This window comes from Drosophila teissieri, chromosome 3L (genome assembly GCF_016746235.2).
Source record: "Drosophila teissieri strain GT53w chromosome 3L, Prin_Dtei_1.1, whole genome shotgun sequence".
Classification (NCBI taxonomy): Eukaryota; Metazoa; Arthropoda; class Insecta; order Diptera; family Drosophilidae; genus Drosophila; species Drosophila teissieri.
In genome coordinates this window covers 15,513,745-15,533,741 of record NC_053031.1, presented here as the reverse complement: position 1 = coordinate 15,533,741, position 19,997 = coordinate 15,513,745, and the positions used below count along the sequence as shown (strand labels likewise).

The window sequence follows — 19,997 nt, the reverse complement described above, 5'->3', positions numbered from 1 at the left end:
AATTCTTTAAAACGAAAACAGCCACCAGCGAATTCATCTCTTTCCGCCCCTTGTTTCAATATTTGCGCATTTCCTGTCGTACAAATATTTCCCATGTAACAGCTTCCCCGCAGCTTTTCCTACGTGGATTCCACTCTGCAGCACCGGTAACAGTAATAGTTACAATGTCAACAACAACGCGGCCGACGGATCCGGTGCAACACTGTTGCCAACTAACTTTCTGGCCAAAAGCTGTACACAGATAGTCAAAATTGCGGAGTGGAGTTTTGGTTGGGAACGTGGCGGTTAGTTTATACACTTACCAAAAGAGCTTAGGTATTCATTTTATTACATTGGCTCTATTAGTCTATTAGTATTACTTAGTTTTACTATCTATGAACATTTGAAAACATATTTCTAAAATACAAAAATATTTTCATAAATAACCTTGCCAATAATAATCTATTTTTACTGTGCAGCTCCGGAATATGTAAACTTTTTTAATACTTTTAAAGTACCGCTTATATTATTACAGGCATTTGATTGCGATGCTATAGGCTTATAGAATAAATATTTACACGAATTTATGGTTTATAGTGACTGGATAGCTTATTTATTACTTATATCCAGGCGGAGAGCGACAGGTCTGTTTGAGCTTTTTGTTTGACTCTAGGGTCCCATTCCCCAGAGGGTAATTTTGGTGAAAAGTTTCCTCTGCAGCTGCACTCGTTGGAAAAGTGAAAGAGTCGCAGACAAAGGCTTGCGGAAAAGAGGTGGCCGAGGCGGTCTGTACCGCTAAACAAAAGCAAACAATGTAATGCCAGCAGCAGCGACCACGCACAACGAAAACAACAAAGTTGCGGCAGACCACGGGCGTCAGGAAAACGGGTGGGAGGGTTAAGGTTAAGGGGAGTGGGGGGGAAAACCGAGATAGGAGTCACCAACTCAGCTGTGGTACTGCAACAAAGAGGAGCAGATGTAACATCTTTGATCAATAATATTTAAAGTTCTTAAAAGGAAATCTTTCTTTAAGAAGAACACTATTTAAAAGATGGATTTTTGAAATGGTTTGACATTATTCATATTTCTGGATATAAAATATGCCATAAATTACTTCTTGAAACTTTAGGTAATTTTTTTAAAAATTAGTTTTCAATAATCCAGAATGTAATCATTTATACCGATTTATAACGATTAATGCGACTTTTATTATTTTCCGTGTGGTCGAAAAAGAAGGGGAAGACGAATGTTGCCACAGCTAGAAAAAAGGAAAAACACATTTGCGGGAGAGCAGCAGCAAAGTGGAAACAAAGCGACATGTTGCGCCTGAAAGGTTCTTTGGGTGGGAAAGCCCCACCCACCCACACACCCACACCCACGCCGGCAGAGACGCAACGGCTGACCTTCACTGGCAGCACGTGGTGTCTGAACTGTTACCAATCCGAGATTGCCGAATGTCCTGGCATCGCAGGGAGGCAACGGCTGGATGCGGTTGTCTGAACAGAAATCCGGAGTTGGCTTTAAGATGGATGTACATACGTACATATGTACATACATACATATGTTCTTGTTTGTTTGGCCATTTCCAGTGCGGAAGAACCAGTTTTGGTGTCACTCTGTGTTTGTTTGGTTTTACTTAGATAGGAGTTACTTTTAAAGGGATTTGCTTGAAAGTTAGTTTCGTTACAGCTTGGCACCAGTTGGACAGAAAGTACCAGATAGTAAGGACTTTTTCGAATTAATTACCAAGTTATTATACAGTTTTTTAGATATTTAGAACTTGAACCCACGTAAGAATGAAACAAATATGGCTAAGCAGATGAAGTTTATTAAGATAACAGCTCTCTGATACAGTATGTAAATAATTGTATTATATGTGTGATTACCTCTTATTAAATGAGCAAATACGCCTTTGGAAAATCCGTCTAGATTACGATTTTGTGATTCAAAAAATGTTGCCACTTGATTAATGTGCTTTTGGCGATTTAAAGTTGTTCATTTTCGTGACTAATCCTCCACAGCTGTTTGTTTAAGAAACACCTTTTCAAACTGATATGAAACGGTTGATTAGATTAGCAAGCAAACACATTCCTATTCAAGGCACTTTGGCACATCCCATTTGGGAAAAGCGGGACCCTTAAAATGCTTTATACAGACCAGGCCCATTAACGTTCAACGTCATCCATTTATTGTTATTTATATTACGCAATCCCAGCCCTCTTATCGCCAATCAAATAATTAGAAAAGGTGAATAAGGTGTATCAGGTGAAACAGGGCGAAACCCCACAATGCCAATACAAATTATGGAACTTGCCCTTTTGAGGTCTTTAAGGCTTCTTTATAACAACTAGAAAGGGAGACACAGAAGGCGGCATGCCATGGGAAATAGTGATACAAGAATGCAAAACAAGTTGGCTACACAAAGAGAAACTAATATTTAACTATTGAGCAAATGTAAAAAATAGAGAGAATTTATGTAATGACAATATTTAAGTTCCCCTGCAATATAAAAATTGTATTTTTGCGCCTGAAGTTTTAATATGTATCATAAACTCTATTAAATTTGTATGGCTGCTTTGGCTGCTATAATTAGTTTTGGATATTGTCGATTTAAAGGTAATTTTAAGTCTATAAAAATAGGCAATATTCCCTTTTTGGGTATTCTAAACTAATTTAAATTTCATGTTTTGCTGTGTGCAGAGACAGAACAGCTACAAGTTTGTTCAACAGAGTGGTTTTCAACACCCCATAAAAAACATTTGCAAAAAGCAGCTGAAAATTCTGGGAAGGGGAAGAAAACGCACGAAAAGGCAGCAGTAACAAAAGAGCAAAAAAAAGAAACAAAAACACAGGAAAACAGAAAAATACAAGCCCAGGCGAATTTCCCACTGTTTCCGCACGTAAAAGTAAAAGGCAAATAAATAACCGTTGAGAGAAATGTAAACAATGCAGGCCAAAGATGCACAGCAGATGAACAAGAAGAAATAGCAGCAGATGAAAAGATGAAAAGAGGAAAATGCCAAAAGCACAAATAGCAACTGAAGCCGGTTCAAGTTGAATTTTCCTCGCAAGGTTTTTCCTTTTCCTCTGCTTTTATTTTGAGCTTGTGCATACTTTGCAGAGATTGGCACTCTAGAAGGGCAGACCGAGTGGCAGACAGTTGGAAATTGAAGTGGAAAAGAGTGGCAAAATAACTTCACCCAGTCCTAATGAACGAGCTAAGCAGAGAAGGAGCTAACCGAGCAAAATGAAGATGGGATAGACAAAATGGAGAAAACGGCTTAATTTATGGAGTTTGCTCGGCTGGAAACTCCTAGACATTTTAAAGCACGCGGCTGGAGAAAAACGCATGATTCAACACAAAATAATGCAAAAACCTTTCTTTTAATATTCACAATCTGCTAGAATACTAGCTTCTTAGATAATATTCATATTTACTGTATTACAATTTTGCACTTGGTTCCTAATCAGTTAACGCGTAAATTATGTCCATAATATCATAGTAAATAATTTGATTGGTCGAAAAAACAGAGTTAAATACATTAAACATTTGAATTAATCATATTTGATTGGCTTGTTATACTTTGTTTGCCTGCTCGTTTGGAATACATAATACATAAACTTAAACAAATTATTAGCACGTTCTAATTTGGTTCAAATTTGTTTAATTTATTTTGTAGAGTTGTGCAAATTGGTATTTTTAACGGTTTATTGTAAGAGCAACATGAATTATTTCTGATGACATTTAGTGTCAACGAGAGCAAAAACTAGCATACAAAAAATATTGTTGATCACTGGTGACAATAAAAGTAAAAAACTACTTCGAAAAAATAACCAAAAAATTACGTATACGCAGTGTAGCTGTGAAACTAATGCTTTGCGCGTGCCTAAGTGCAGATTTACTTTGAAAACAATTAATTAGAACTACCCTTTTAGTTACTTTAAAAATGCCAAATTGAAATATAACGTAAAATACGTATAGACCAACTGTTCCAATCAAGTACTTTGTGCATAAGCCTGGAAATTTATAAACCAATTGAACAGACCAAAAAAGTGGAACAAAATCAGTGATACAAAAACGGGAAACGGAAAATGGCAAACAAGTGAAATGGAGCAAATCTTTAAGCAAATGTCGAGTGGGCGGCAATTGATAAACTGCACCAGATAGAGCAGCAATAAAAGAGGTTGGGGGAAAACACGGGAAAACCATCGAAAGAGGTGGTGGGGGTAAACACACAGTAGCGCATTTTTCCACCTCCCCTTTGCCGCCAGGACAGACATTGCCAATAGCGCAACGTTTCGGAAACAATTTGAAGGCCATAAAACTTGATGTGGCGGCTGTCATAAAGGAGGCGACACCAGGCACAGATTCTACCCCCGTTTTCCGACCTCCAGAAGCTAGGTGAAAACTGCGACGGCACTTAAGATGTGGAAAGTGCGGCAGACGGAAAATTCAGAAGCGAATGCGGCAAAGGCAAAGGCAAACAACAAAGCAGCACACTCCGGCGGAGGAAAAGGCGGCAAACGTCGGCAAAAACAAACAAATAAACAACGAGCAGCTGTTTTTGGCGCCGCTACGGAGAGAAAACTGGAGAGCGCGTCGAGAGAGAAAGAAAAATGGTGAGAAAGCTTGGTTTTCATAACTGCTCCATGTCGGCTACAGTAATCGCCCGGAAAACGGAATGTGTTTCGTTTAAAATCATTTAAACAAAATAATACAATATTACAGTTTATTGATTGTTAATAAGTTTATGGAAAACAAGATGACGTTTAATAAGCAACCTGCTTCACTATTTTCCGCCACCACTGTAAGCACCATCTTCTCTCACCTGCCTGCTTTCTCTCACACTTTGCCAGGCTCTCCATCGCAATCGCTCTCTCTTTCTCTCTCTCTTGGGCACTTCCTGTGCAATTGCTCACCGCCCACCTATCGTACGGCACTCACTCATTCATGGCCAGACCTTAGGACTCTCCCCTCCGCCCTTCCTCCTGAAAGTAAGCTGCGCCTATTGGCAAAACCAATACTACAGTGCAGGTCAAAATAATAGCTAGCAGCATGCTTTTATAGCACAGAAGATGGTTTTAAATCGTAGAATATTTTCTTAAATGTAATTTTAAAGTTTTTAAAATGGTTAAAAATGTGAATCTATATATAAAACTAGATAAATCTAGATATAAAACCCATTAGAGGGCTATAACTAATAATGCTTTTATAACAACAGTAATTAGTAAACTCAACTGCATAAATTCTTTTACGGGAGTGTTATTGTTTTGCCCTAGACTGTGCGGGCAAACACACGAATGGGAGAACGAAGGCGGCGACGCCGACTGCAAAACGACGCTGCGGCATTTTGGCGCTTGGCATGTTGGCCATGTTTCAAAACGTTTGGAACGGCTTTTGCTCCGCAGTCGCCGTTCTGCTGCTGCGAAGCAAGCAACAAAGTTCCGCAGCGCACTCACAACCAGTTGAGTTTAGGGCCGTAAATACTACGAGTACGTGCGGATACGGAATACGTCGTTTGCAGCACGGGCCTGAAGCCGTTTATTACGTATACGCACCGCGTGCCGCCGCCTGGCAAACTTTAATATTTTCCATTAGTGTCACAAGGCAAATATGAAGCCGAAATGTAAATGAAAATGAGCGGGCCAGTCTAGAAGCGCAAAAAAGATAACAGCTGGGCACACAGCCGTAGTTGGGTGAAATCAATGGCGATAAGGCGTCAAATACTTGACAAAAAGAATGGCAAAATAGAAATGGCAAGTGCTTAAAGTGAACTGAAATATAAAAAAAGTATCAAATCAAATAAAGAAAGCCCAAAGCTATACAATAACAATAAACCCAAACTATTATTCAACGAAAAATAAATACAAATAAATAAAAAGCAAGAGAAAATACAAAAAATAGCAAAGACCAATATCAATAAAGGGAAAACACAAAAAAGTAAAAGCAGCAAAAATCAGCGGAAAAATATGTGAATAGGCAACCAGCAAATCAAACGGAATATAAAGGAAATTGTAATTCTTTGGCACTTCACTATTTTTTGCCCATTCACGTGATAAGGAAATGGTAAAAGACCTCAGATAGACATATAGATTGCATGACCATTTTCAAGAGGTGGAGACATATTTCTCGATTTCGATTTCGATTTAATGTGAGTGCCGGGCGAGCAAATACAAATAAACAAACAAATCAAGCACAATAGAGTTCTCTTACATTCCGTTGCGATTCACACTGCTCCAGTACGGCGCGTTTGGCGTACGGAAAATGCAACACAAATATTAGCAATGCCATAAAACAATAAACCCGAACGTATTAATTGCAATCTTGTGATAGTGAAAATATGGAAACGAAAAGCCAAGCGAAAAGGCAAAAAAAAACAAACAGGAGGTAAAGCACGCAAACTACTTAGTACTTAGTACTTACCATCACAACAGGAAAATTAAATTCACAATAACCGAATAACAAAAGACACAATTTACCCAAAGTTTGTTCATCTAAAGCCGGATTTAATAGAAATGTATTAAATTTGTACATTGATACTAGAGCCATTAAATAAATTGAACCCCAAAATAGCTACTTATATGCCCCAATTTATATTCTTATATTGGAAACAATCCTTAATTTCTTTAGCAAGAAAACCTTTTATCATATTTATATTTATTTTTTAATTTATATTTAATTCGACTTTACAAATGTCAAGTTAGCCGACTGATATTACGGAATTTAATTAACAAAATATAGCAGAATTGACACAATTTAAATAACATGAAAACCAATATAAATTCTGTACGAGTTTCATTTCGCATTCAAATTTCACATTTTCCACATGCTTATCATTCTTTCATATTTGTCACCAAAAAATTCTCGGAATAATTTATTTTTCCCCGTTCGGCTGCCATTTTCTAGCCAATAATTGGTCATATTTTGACCAATTGACGATTGCTGGCATTGACAGCTTTAAGCTTTTTGGCAGAAGAATTTCGGGCTTATGCTGAACAAATAAAGATGCCACGGAAATGAGTTGAAATTTTAAATAAATGATATAGATTTTCCGAAAAAAATAAAATGTACCCACCCATTCATTTTGAAATGACAAATTAAATTGCTTATTGGTATCACGTTAACCTATTTAAAAAAATTGACAAAATTAAGGTTAATAAATCCAAAAATGTCATGTGTATAATCTGTATTCAAACATATAATTCAATTCAATTATATCAACAAACAACAATATATAATATATACAATTTGAATAGCTAACAGAAATCGCCAATTTAGTTGACTAATTAATTAGGACATTTCTGTTATTGCTGCTTGAAATTCATGAAGTAGCCAAGGTCGATTGCTACCAATTTCAGTTTAAAACTTTTAATTAAAATACTTATTTATTGCCCAAACCAGAAATTTCACCAAGTCTTATTCCAATTTCAAAGCTTCACCGCAACGAAAACAGAACTTTAAATACTTTAATTTCATGGGGGAAAACTTTCGGAATAAAAGCCAAACCATACAAAAATCGAGTGCCAATAACAACTTGTCCTTAGACACCAAATTGGCCTCCATGAAAGTTCAGTTGCCAAAAATGTAGGAGGAAACAGTTGGGAATAGTGGAGTGCGGTCAATTGGGGAATGTTGAAATACCCTGCAAAGTGCAGAACATAATGCATTTTGCTAAAAAATAACAAATTAAATACTTCTTTAATTGGTGATTAGTATGTATAAAAATGTAAACATTGTACTTTTTGTCTGTATTATCGTTATATGTATATTCGAAACCGATTGGATTTTCACGATACGTGTAGGGCGGTAGATTTCGACTTTTGTCATACCCCAAAAACTCGACGCCCAAAAAAGAAAAATAGGAAAAACAATAACAAGCAGCAGGAATAACTTTTTCAATTGGCTTCCGCTCTTACAAGATTTATCCAAATATAGATATATATCGTGTGTGTGTGGGATTAGATGGAATCATTCATTTCCTTGGATCATTGAGTAAGTGAGTTTCTGTTGGCTTTCCTTGGGTTTTCCTTTCGCTTTTTATTTACGCCCGCAATTTGTGCTGACAGCTCCCATAATTTATGGCAGCCCACTTATTGATTACGGCAGAATCGCTCAAAGGTGAAATTCATTTTCGGCTTTAAAAGATTGTTATCAAACTGGGCAATAGATTTGCTGCTCTGTTCCACTTGGCTTTTCCACTCTTTTGCCGTTTAACTGCTCTTCCGCAATTGCGGTCGTAATTTGCTGGTTTGCCGTGTTTTCGGAAAAACTCAACAGTGGAATCAAAAGCTCAAACTTTATGCTCAAAATATGAAGTTTAAAAAGTTAACAAAACTTATTTAAACGGAATATGTGTTTATTTATTTCTGTTTAAAGCTCGAATTAAAACGCAATTATTTCAAATACTTTATAGAAATAAAATAATTAAAAAAAATCTTAAAAAAAACATTTCTCGAAAAATGCTAAATTTTTTTGTGGTCGTAATTTGCTGGTTTGACGTGTTTTCGGAAAAACTCAACAGTGGAATCAAAAGCTCAAACTTTATGCTCAAAATATGAAGTTTAAAAAGTTAACAAGACTTATTTAAACGGAATATGTGTTTATTTATTTCTGTTTAAAGCTCGAATTAAAACGCAATTATTTCAAATACTTTATAGAAATAAAATAATTAAAAAAAATCTTTAAAAAAGCATTTCTCGAAAAATGCTAAATTTTTTTGAGATCTGATTTTTTCACAAACTTCTACCACTAGTTAGAGCCATAGAAGATGGACTGTATTTCAGCTTGGACTGCTGGCCAAGCGGAAACGAGAGCTGCCTCGCTTTGGCAGCAGCTTCCAGCCGTTTCCGTTTTCCGCTAGCTGGCAAAATTCTGAGCGACATTTTTATTTTTGGTTTGGGTGAAACGAAAAGCGGGGGCAGGTGGATGTTTTGTTGCAATTGTTTGCAATTTTGTTGCCACCACAAAATGGGCAACTGTTTTCGGGGCTAATCTGTTGCCAATTTGTGGCCTTTTTCGGCCTTTTGCGTCAATTTTGGCCTGGTCGTTATGCAAAGGCTTTAAGTGCTTTTCACTAGTTTTAAAGGTTTTTCCAGCCGTGAGGTCGAGGGCTGGAAATGAGATTTACATATTTTCCTTTGCCTGCACTTCACTCTGCATTCGCATAAAATGGTATTATGCTAATTGTAAGCGCTATAGCCTGCTTTTGGAATTTATTCAAAGGAGATTTTATTTTTTGCATATTTTTGTTTTCATACAGATTTTCGTTCATCACTCATTTGTTGTTAGCTTTGGCTAATTAGAAGCGTGCCCCAATTGCCTTGCCGAAATTTATGCAGATAAACTCAGATCTCAAGGGACAGAAAAAATAAGAGCACGCTTCAAGGAACTTCCCTTTGTTTGAAGAAAGGCAAGTGGTAAGAGTTCTTGTGTTAAAGTTTCGGGAGGCCAACATTGTGGGGTTTAATGTTTAAGCTGAGTGCTCGATCTTTTCTTTTTCGCATTACTTCGGGAAATCTGCTAACAGTTCACTGCTTGTGAATTTATATGCGTTTGAATAAGTTTTTTCTTATATGCTGTGATTTTGATGTCATCAGCATCTTAATAAAAATGGTGAGCTACTAAAGTTATGACAAGTTATAAACACATGTCCCTTAAAATTTTTGAATAAATATAAGCTGCATTCCAATGTAGCATATCATAAAGTCATGCCTGCTTAAAGATTCATAGCATATAAAGCACCGATTGGAATAAAAACAGGCACAAGAGCCTTCTAAAATTTGATATCTGATTGCCGTTGGCTGTGAGCCAAGCCACTTAAGTGGTAATGTTTCCACTGTCTGGGTTATTAAAGTTAAGCCAGGCCATTGTTGTGGCCATCTTTACTTTCATGGAGACTTAGGGGCACGGCATTAAATTGACAGCCCATTCCCGAGATATCTCTCAGGAGATGATCAATAAAGCCAATCCCTAGCTGCCAATTGGCAGGTCTTTCACCCAACTTTGAGGGGGAATATTTACGACTCGGGGTTATGCAACGAACAGAGGGCCAAAAATGAAAAAAGCGAAAAAAATGAAAATGATTTCAAAATTCATTCGTGTGTAAAAATGGCAAGCGAGTAGAGAGACATTGGCTTAATGGATGCCGTACCCACAAAAGCGGGCTATACAAAATTGCGACCAGAGGCCTTGGGTGGCGGGAAAAATGTGGGTGAAGTTCGCCGAATGGAAAATCCATTTATCAAAACGACGTCCAAAGAAACCGCAAACGCATCGCACAATTTGACGCCAAACGAGCAGCGGCAACAACACGAAACAAACGATTTAAATTAATCCACTTAAGGCCACTTAAACCCCGATGCTAGGAGTCGAAAAATGTGTGCTCAAAATTCCCACGCTCCTGCAAACATATAAATTCATATATTTATATCCCTGTTCATGTTCGAATTATCTGTGGATGAGTGTAAAATGTGAAACTCAGGAAGGTGGTGTGGACTTCTGTCTGTTCTGTGCGGCAGGGAATGGCACGAAATGAATGCGAAAGAAACCAATATGGGAAAAATGTGAAAGCATTCCATTGACCGAAGTGGACTGTGCACTTTGAAGGTGAATCGTGAATCTGGTTGAATATTGCATGTACTTTGAGAGTGCCAAGTGGGCGAAGTGCAAATAAGGACGGACCAATCCTTTTGACAGGCTTAATAATGTTTTAAATTGGTTATTTGGTTAAGGCGATTTTAAAGGACTTTCTTGCTTTTCCTTTTGCCAGCTGAAATTATTGTCGTTGTGCATAGAAGTCGCTCGGTCTTAACATAATCATTATTTATTATAACACAAACATTTTAAAAAATTAAAATATTTATAATTTAATTTGGCAGCTGATTTTAATGTCTTACTAAGTTTTAACGTAAATGGATCAATTTAAAAAGCATGAGCTTCTGTATTTCTGATTTCTGCTCTCAAATAAATTATTCAAGTTATCTGATTTTCCACCTACGTTTCTGCACTACTTGCGTCAGTATAAAAATTATAAATAAATGTAATAAAAGTGCAATTTCCTTGATATACTATCTGTCCCTTTGCCCGTTGTAAATCTCAAACCTCCCATTCCCCCAGAGGGTATAGCCCACAAATAAGTGGGTTTGATGGCTTGACATATTGAAAAAGGAAGCCGTTGGAAAAAATATTTCGCAATTTCAATATAAAGCCTGGCGGCATGCTAAGGCGGCTAAGGACAATCGTGGGCGGCGGCACGCCCCCCAATGTGGGTCAAACTACACTCGTACTCTCTCACGCAATTGTTGTTGCCCGGTGCGGCGGCGGAAGGGAGAAGCGAGGGGGCGGGCGAGGCGCCAGGAAGGTCGGAAGGTTGTCAACGTAACGACCCCAAGCCGACCCGCTTTTGGCCAAGGCGCCGGCACCAGAAGCGGCAATAAAAACAATCGGGTCCTGCATATGCTGGACTTCCCCCGCCGAGGGTGGCAACCCTGTCAGTGGTCGCCCTCAGCGCTTTTAAAGCGACGTTATCGTCTCTGCGGGTTTTTTTGTGGTCCGTGATTTGTACGCCCTTTGATCAGCCAGCAAACGGGTATGATGTTCCAGAGGAACTCTCATAGTCTGATCTGTTTGCACATAAACTGATTAGAGTGGATGAATACAGAAATTAAAAAATCTATGTGTTTTATGATGCATGATATATAAAACATGAAGATGCGTTCTTTAAAGAAAAATTTCACTGAGGACTCTTAACTCTAACTCTGAAAATCAAACCCATACTAAATACAAAAATATTCCCGGTTCGTGATGTGAAAAATAAAAGAAGCATTCTTTGTGATAATATTTTACTATCACAACTGCATTTGACCAAACAAAGTTAACTATAAAACAATTCAATATTCCTGAAAAGTAAATATTCTAGTTTTCGGGATTTTTATAAAGCTAATAATAATACAATTTGTATACATTTTATTTAATTTTTTTAATTGTGTATCAGGATTTGCGTTGTGCAATTTAAGTTGATTATATTTTATTTCTCAGCTACAAGCCGCACTCAAATGATCTAGTTTTACCTTCTAAGCAGTGTTGATTAAGCTATTAAAAAACGTCAGATAGCCTATTAAAAGTGTCCGACTGGTGTACTGGGTGTTTTCTGGCTTGAAGGTGTAGTGTGCCATGTGTTTCCTGATTTGGTTCTCCTGGTTTTTGTTGCTGCTCAAGCGTTATAGTGCCGACATTTTATTACTGCATCCTTGCAGTTTTTATAGACCCATCCACACATGGCTTCGTCCCACAATTCTTGTATCCCCCTCTCACTTTCTCTGCCCCTCTCTGTTTGGCACGCTTACACAATGAACCCACATGCATATGGCTGCCTTTGGGTGTTTGTTTGTATGTGTGTACATATTTATCGGTGTGGGTGTTGGTTTTACGTGTGTGTTTGCGGTCTTTCACACATCCTGTTGCAAATTCGTTACTTACTGTTATTTCAGTGCATTGTGCGGCCGACGGAAGTTGAAATGAAAGAAGTACCAGGATTCGGATGCCGAACATATTTAAAAGTATTCAGGCACCAAAAAAAAACATCCCTAAATATGAAATGAATTCATTTATATGTGCGTTAACAAATCTTCTCCAAGTTTTAGTTGTTAGTATGCATATTAGTATGCATATGCAATAGTTTTGTCAATATATTCGTTTTATTATACTTATTTGAGATACCAAATGTTTGAGTGACGTGAGTAACAAGTGTTTGGATACATTTTTTGTTGTTTTTTTTTTTTATAAAATATGTTATTTTATTACAAAGGTATTGTGTGTATGCATCGTAAACACCTTGCATTTCGCACATCAAATTTTTGCATATCGGCAAATGCCATGTGCAGCCCACATTCCTTTCGAGGTGAATTTTCCAGTTCAAAGGAATGCAATTTTTGGTACGAAAATTACATCAACTGGGAAGTCTGAGCGATAGATGCAGACGGAAATGTCAAACAAAATGGGTAGGAAAAGCAGTAGAACCGAAAATGGCAGAAGACTTGTCTGCATGGGCAGCCGTATTGGATGGCAAAATGTGGCAGAAAGGCAGAAAGAAGCTCCGAAGGAAGCACACACACGGTGCCCCACTCAGATTTCCCTCTTTATCACTTTTTCTGCCATCTTCCACAGATTGGAGTCCATATGCTCATCCTTACAGCAATTTGCCTCGTCAACGGGCTTTTTTCACAGTTTTTTCGTTTTCCAACATGCAAAAAATGTGAATCCGAAGGTAGAAAAAAAGCGTGCTTAATCCGAACGTAAATGTACACTGAACGGTTAAATAAAGTAATAAATAAACAGTATTTCAAACGTAAACTACGTTTAAAAAGCACAACTTAAATTCACACTTTTTTTTATAAATTTGTTATGATTATTGCCCACTTAATTGTACAATAAATGAATATTATTTTATTTATTTAAGTTATTTCTATTTACGGTCTGTTTTATGGTTTGTTTTAAGCTGAAAATTAATATGTCAAATATCTAACTGTAGTAAGAGAATAAAAGTGTCTATGTTACACTTGTGGCATAAAAGTTTACGTCTCTATGCCACATTCTCCACAAAGTAAAGATACTTTTTTAAGGGGGCAACAAAAAGCTCGTTAGGCTAAATAGAAAGTAAGAAGATAATCGAATAGAATTTCTACAGTACTCGTTAAGCGTTTGTGCTTCATTAGATAAGTTACGTATTGAAAGTGGAGATAAAAGAACTGCCAGGTGATATCAATTTTAGATAGTGTGCTACAGTGAGATAAGGGCTTGCCAATAGATAGCAACTTAAATGCACAGTAAATTAAGATAAAGTGATTAATAGACCTTTTGTCCACCCGCCATTAAGTAAATTCCCACCCTAGCAAATACCACATACCTCATTCACTCCCCCGAATATTGGCAGTCAACTCTGAAAATGTGCGAATCCCTCGCTGAACTCAATAATTCGTTCCAATTGCTGCCAATTTTCACTGCCTTTCATCTGTTTTCAATTTGTTAGTGGACGAAATATCTCCATAGCTCGCAATTTAAATATTTTAATCCCAGAAACAAAAGCTGCGTGGCCAATAATAATTTATATTTGTAAACAAATTAAATAGCAAATTGACGACTATATTAATGGTTATTATATTTCAATATAATTTATATATTTCAAATTAAAACGCACATAACCGCGAAATTGGCCATAAACTTCAGGTGAAGCGTATTATTTGTATTTATTTCCTTCAGTTGGCACAAGAACGCGTACGACCTTGAAAGTATGTTCAAAATATTTTCCGTGCTACCTTTTTTTGCGACAGATTATGTGGGAGGAGGAAATTTTCACTACAATTGACAGTTACACAAATAGCAGGGAAATTTGAATAATTTATGCTAAAATAAGGCTCGAATTTATTAAATTACGACATGCTGAGTGGAAATAATATGCATGGATGATTTACCAAATTTTCGCTTGTTCCTGAAAGGACTGTTAAACATAATTCAAAGATAAGTTTTATCAGCAAATATGTAAAGAGAAACTGAATTAAATCGAAATTCAAGTTATCTGTAAGCTTTAGATGTTGAAGTGCTGAATTAAAGACGGTTAAATAGTGAGTTTTCGCTTTGTTTAATTCAACGTGCACCTTTTCTTGAAGAATGAAGAGATTGCTGTGAAAGTCCAAATGTTAAACCTTGATGTGGATTTTTAATTTAATCCCCAGGGGTTTACCCTGGCAAACTTTATAGCTGTTCTCTTTCTCACTTTGTGATCCTGTTAGCTCCGGTCTAAGCCTTCAATTGTTGCCATTGTCAGGGGCTCTTCATCATTATCATCATGGGCCAAACAACAGTTTGAAATCATAACAGGAAGCCAGGCCAACCACCAGGTGGCCAAACTACTGCACCAACATCCAACGCCCACTTCCAGAAACCCGACCACCCACCCAATTAAGTCACCCACCCACTGATAGCTACGTGCCTCCGCCTGGTGCGGCTCCTCTGAAGTCCGGCTGTCCGTCTGTCTGTCTGTCCCTCTGTGCCTCTGTCCATAATAAGCCCGTATAAGCTCCTATTAAACCCTTTCAGTGGACGAAGGCGCTTTTAATACAAATTTGCCCTGGTGTGTGTACTCTCAAAAGCCAATTACGTGCCCCAAATGAAGATTGAGCAGGCGGCAAATGGAAGCCAAACTGAACATAAGATTTATAAGATCACGTGCTCAATTATTAAGCCACTAAATAAATAAATAGCGGTCCAGCGACACGTGCCGCAACTAACTAAATCACTCTCATACCCCGACAGCCATGCGGCCTGCCTTCCAACCGGCCGTATCATAAACTTACTCACACACAGGCGCGCACAAAATATAAAAAGGAATTTCATTCATGGACTCATTACTCATACGCCGTGTTGGCCCGTTCCCTTCAATGACGGCAGCGTTTTGTGGCTTCCGCAGTTTAATTAATCACAAGGATGGCTAATAACGTGATGTAATGGACAAGGAATGCGCTTATTAAGCGGGCCTTTAATAGTTCATTTAAGCTTATGGGATAATTAAGAGTTCAACGTAATACTGTGGTCAATGAGTGCGACCACTTTTAAGAAATGCACAAAGCTTAAATGAATGCAAAATATATGGTGAGCTCTTTGCTTACTCTTCATTAAAGTTTTTCTACTCTATTTTAACATTCTTTTTATGCACATTCACCAAGCAAAAGTAACTCTTTGATTAGTCCTCTTGTAAATTTTAAATGACCGCAGCTTGTGAAAGAAAAACCGATTGCATTATAATCCCAGGCGGCATTGTGTGCAATTTTTTGCCATAATTTATTCCCCCCAAGGTGTTGCGACCCCGTTTATATTGGGATGATAAAAATCGCGCAATTAGCCGGCGTTGATTTTCGCACACAGGACGGGCCGAGGACCAGCACAGAAACACATTATAGGAGTATATATAGAACTAGAACGGTGTCGAAGCGGTCCTATGTAGGTCTAATTTACGAGCAGGGTGCAAAAATAATTTACGTTCCGAACGCAGAGGGGGGTGACAATGGTTTTTCCTCTATTTGGGAGGGACGAGTTTAAACGAAGGTGCAAATTAAATCAACATGCATATCCGTTTGACACCGTTTCGCCAAAGCCTCCAACTCACCTTTCCGCACTTGGGAGCCCCCCTGTAAAGGGAATACTATATCGCTGGGGGTTGTATATTTTCCGGGGTTGGGAGGTTGACTAGCGGGGCCCTACAAAATGGCGTACACATTGCAAATGACCGAAAAAGAGAAATTGGGGGGCAGTGGAAAGCGGGAAGTGGGAAGTGGGTGGTGGGTAGCGAAACGGTAACAGCAAATGGGGGGAAATGGGAAATGGAAAAACTTTTGGCCATGTGCTGTGACTGTGTGCACGTCTATGCTAACCTTGTTTGAAATCTGGGACGCATAGATATATGGGAGGTGGCATGCGAAGGCATCGAAAGTGGCAGCCACAATACAGGCAACGGACGATAACAACTTTTCGGCTCCTTTACAGTGGAAAATATTTCGAATATCGGTGATCATAAAGTCTTATTTTACTAAAGATCAAGTTTAATTTTCAATTATGAATATATTGCATCCTAATAAATTCCGCCAATTACCCTTTTGGAATTTATATCAAACTTAAATCTTTATATATAATAATTCATTATGAATATTAAGTGTGTGTGTCCCGCATCAAGAAAAGTAAACTTACAACAATCTTGAATACTACATTTTCTGCAGTGTATTCGCCGTAAGGGACGTGTACTCTCCCTCAAAGGGATTTTGCAACTTTTGCTTGTGGTTTTTAAGAACAACATACAAACTGCATTAAGGCTCCAACATTAAAAAAAAATAGGATAATATGCACGCAGATATGGGAAATAAAAGATGATGGGCTGTAAAGGGAATGCAATTAAGTGCGCTTACCATATTGAACGAAAGCAGTCATAATGGCTAACATTGAATGATGGATTGTCAGGGCTTTGAAGAATAGTTTCGTGAATGGGAAAGTCGTGTTCAAAGTTCTGCATTTATTTGAGATACTTCAGATACACAAAAGGCCCTGTTGAAAAGTTTTCGAAATTGCTGACCACTTGCTTATCCAAAATATATAAAAGACAACAAAAATTATACCAATAATGATTGAAACTATCTATTAATTATATTTTTCTTTTTATTTTAGGTATCTTAACAGCAAATTAGCAAAGGGACAAAACTGAATAAGTAAAGGTAACAAGAATTAAAATATTTAAAATCATGTCTTTTTCTATGAAACATAAACATTTTTCTTTTGCTTCATTTATAATATTTACCGTCTATAAAGAAGAAGACTCTGACCCCATTTAGTTGTTATGAACAAATTGCATACCCATCCGCTTGTGCATTTAAAATTCCTTAAACTTTGTCCCCAATTACCGAGTTTTTGACTATTCAATTTGGCCACGAATATTAAATAAGTGACTAATGTTGTTAATAGCCAGCAAGCCAACGCCCGGTGGGTAAAAGAGTCAAAAGAGTTGGCTAACAAGAAATTTGTTTGCGCATATGCTAAAAAAATTAAGTGAAAAGGGGCTAACGTTGTGACGAGGGGACGAGGTGTTGATAGCGACGTGAGCGCTTGACACTCGCTTAAATAAAAGATTTTTTAATTAAAAATATTTCACCTGCAAAGTAGAAAAAAAGGCTAGCCGGGAAAAACGAGAAAAGCGCCGACACAATTTTCCTCTTTGCGCTCGCATAAATAAATGCAACCACGCACAAGCACAACGCAATATACCAACAAGAATATGAACAAAGGACTCCAACAACACCTTAAACTACACTAATAAAAACGAAGAGCAATCAATGCAAACAAAGAAGAATGCTTAAATATTTTATCTGTTCAATTTAAGCTTTGAAACGGGAAGGTGTTTTTAGTGTTCTTTATATAAAAGTGGGTCATAATAGTATTTGAATGGTAGCAGTTTCTAAACAGATTTCCCCATTTGATAATTAATATTCAGTTTCAAAGTGTTCAGTGTTTTTTGTTTGATAGGTCTATTATGCTGACTTTTAAAAATGTGAATTATGTTTTTTGCGTGTACAACTACACTGACAACAACGCGAACCGCGGCCAAAACAACACCCGGAACGCAAAGAGCAATTTAACAACAAAGACACGTGCCAAATGGGCAAAGGGCGGCTGAATGCGGAAAAGTGGGCGGGGCATCGGCAGTGGGTCAGCGAAATGAAAATAAGCCGCGGGCGTAAATATAAATAAATGAACGGACCGGGCGACAAGCGGTAAAAGGAGGGGGGGGGGGGGGGGAGGGGGCGGCAACTGGAGCAAGCGAGATGGCATCTGCGCGGTAAATGATAGGGGGCGAAAGGTAATAATTAATTCGATACGCAAACAATTGAACTGTAGGTGGGCGCTTTAAGGTCATCAAGACCGCAATGACAGCTTCGATAAACAACAAAAAAGGTCAAAAGGGGGAGAAGGAAGTGCGAGGCAGGTGCACAAAATGGGTTTTAAACAGCAAATTGGAGCATTAATTCGCGAAAAAGTTAACTTTCTCGACGTTTGAACTATCTATATGGCACTCAAAAAAAATCATTCCTTTTATAAATACAAAAATACTTTATAAGAATCGCTTATTGGTTCCGAATCATGTAAACAAAGATATAATCTGCTATTATAAATACAATCTATAATGCGCTGTTATTAGAAAAGACTGCACATCGTACTATAATTTTGGTATTACCTCTGTTATTTGTACTCAATCGATTTTCCGAACCTAGAACTTGGCGTGACAATAATAAGTTTAATCCGCAATCTTTCACGAACTGTGCTTATAGATTTAGCTATCAACGAGTTGTTTGTTTATTTGTTTTGAACAATACCACATATCATTCAACTCCCACAAGTACCCGGTATTTATAAGATCAAAAAAATAAAAGTAAAAATAAAAAAGACCAACCGACACATCGTTAAGCTGGTGAAGAAAAATTACAGAAATAATGGCTGGCGACGCTTAAACAAAAATGAAATGAATGAAATGAAATGAGAGAAGGGAAGAGAAGAGTTTGGGGTCCAAAAAGAGGAAGTGGGATCAGAGCAAGGACATGCCACGTCATGCTGACAGTGGGCGGAATTCGTTGGGGTCCTTCGCTGTATATATATATATGTACATGTGTCATCAGTAAACTTGATTGAGTACAGAGCGGACGGGACGCGGGGCGGGCTGGTGGGGGCGTGGTGGGTCTTAACACGACGACGTGCTAAATTTTGAGAGATGACCAAGGCTTCTGTTAAATTGTGTACGCCAGTTGGCCGGGTGGCCTGTTGGCCAGTTGACTGCCAGCCACACAACGAATTGCACTGGGGGAAATTCGCAACTTTTCACGGAAAATTCGAGGAAAAATTAATTTATGCGAATGCCACGGGGAAATCGCAGATATGGTTGAAAAAGCTTTCAGTACGCTTTCTGACTAAAACTTTGCAGGTTCTTCTACACTTGCAGTAAATGTGTTTTTATCGGAGGTGGCAGACATAAAAAAACCAGCTTATAAGCTAAGTAAAAAACATTTCTTGAACATTAATATACCTTTAAATCGCTTTATGTACAAAAGAAATATAATCCAATAAACAATTCTGTTTTTTTTAGTACTTCAAAGATTTAAGAATCCAAGTTTGTGATGAATCGAGATCTTTCATGTAGTTCAGGAACACTTGTGTTATTTTTGAGGTGTTTCTCTCAGTTTATGAGGGCTACGATATGGCCCAGAAATGGGACGTTGGACACTACGAATGAAATGAACACATCACTGCAGGAGCAAATGCGATATACAGCACACCATGATAATCAGTTGTGGACGCTTTTCCTCTGAAGGAGTGTGTGTGTTACTGGGAAAATTGGAGGGCGGTGTAATGTAGAAGGAAAGTTTAAGGGTTGGGGGAAGTTCGTCCGGCAGTTTTAATATATTTACTCACTGCTTATGCATATTCAGCT

General features: G+C 37.8%; 1 protein-coding gene across 3 annotated transcripts in view; it reads left to right on the top strand.

Annotated features, from left to right (window-relative positions):
- The window catches only part of LOC122616498 (protein phosphatase 1 regulatory subunit 16A), a 42,472-nt gene that overhangs the window by 10,879 nt on the left and 11,596 nt on the right, over nucleotides 1-19,997 (top strand). For 2 of the 3 annotated variants that reach the window (XM_043791969.1, XM_043791971.1), the window contains exon 3: nucleotides 17,189-17,235. The gene's annotated coding sequence lies outside the window, so the exon portion shown is untranslated. Of the gene's footprint in view, nucleotides 1-5,411; nucleotides 6,368-17,188; nucleotides 17,236-19,997 lie in introns of those variants that run through there. The other variant, XM_043791970.1, reaches the window with a different exon arrangement.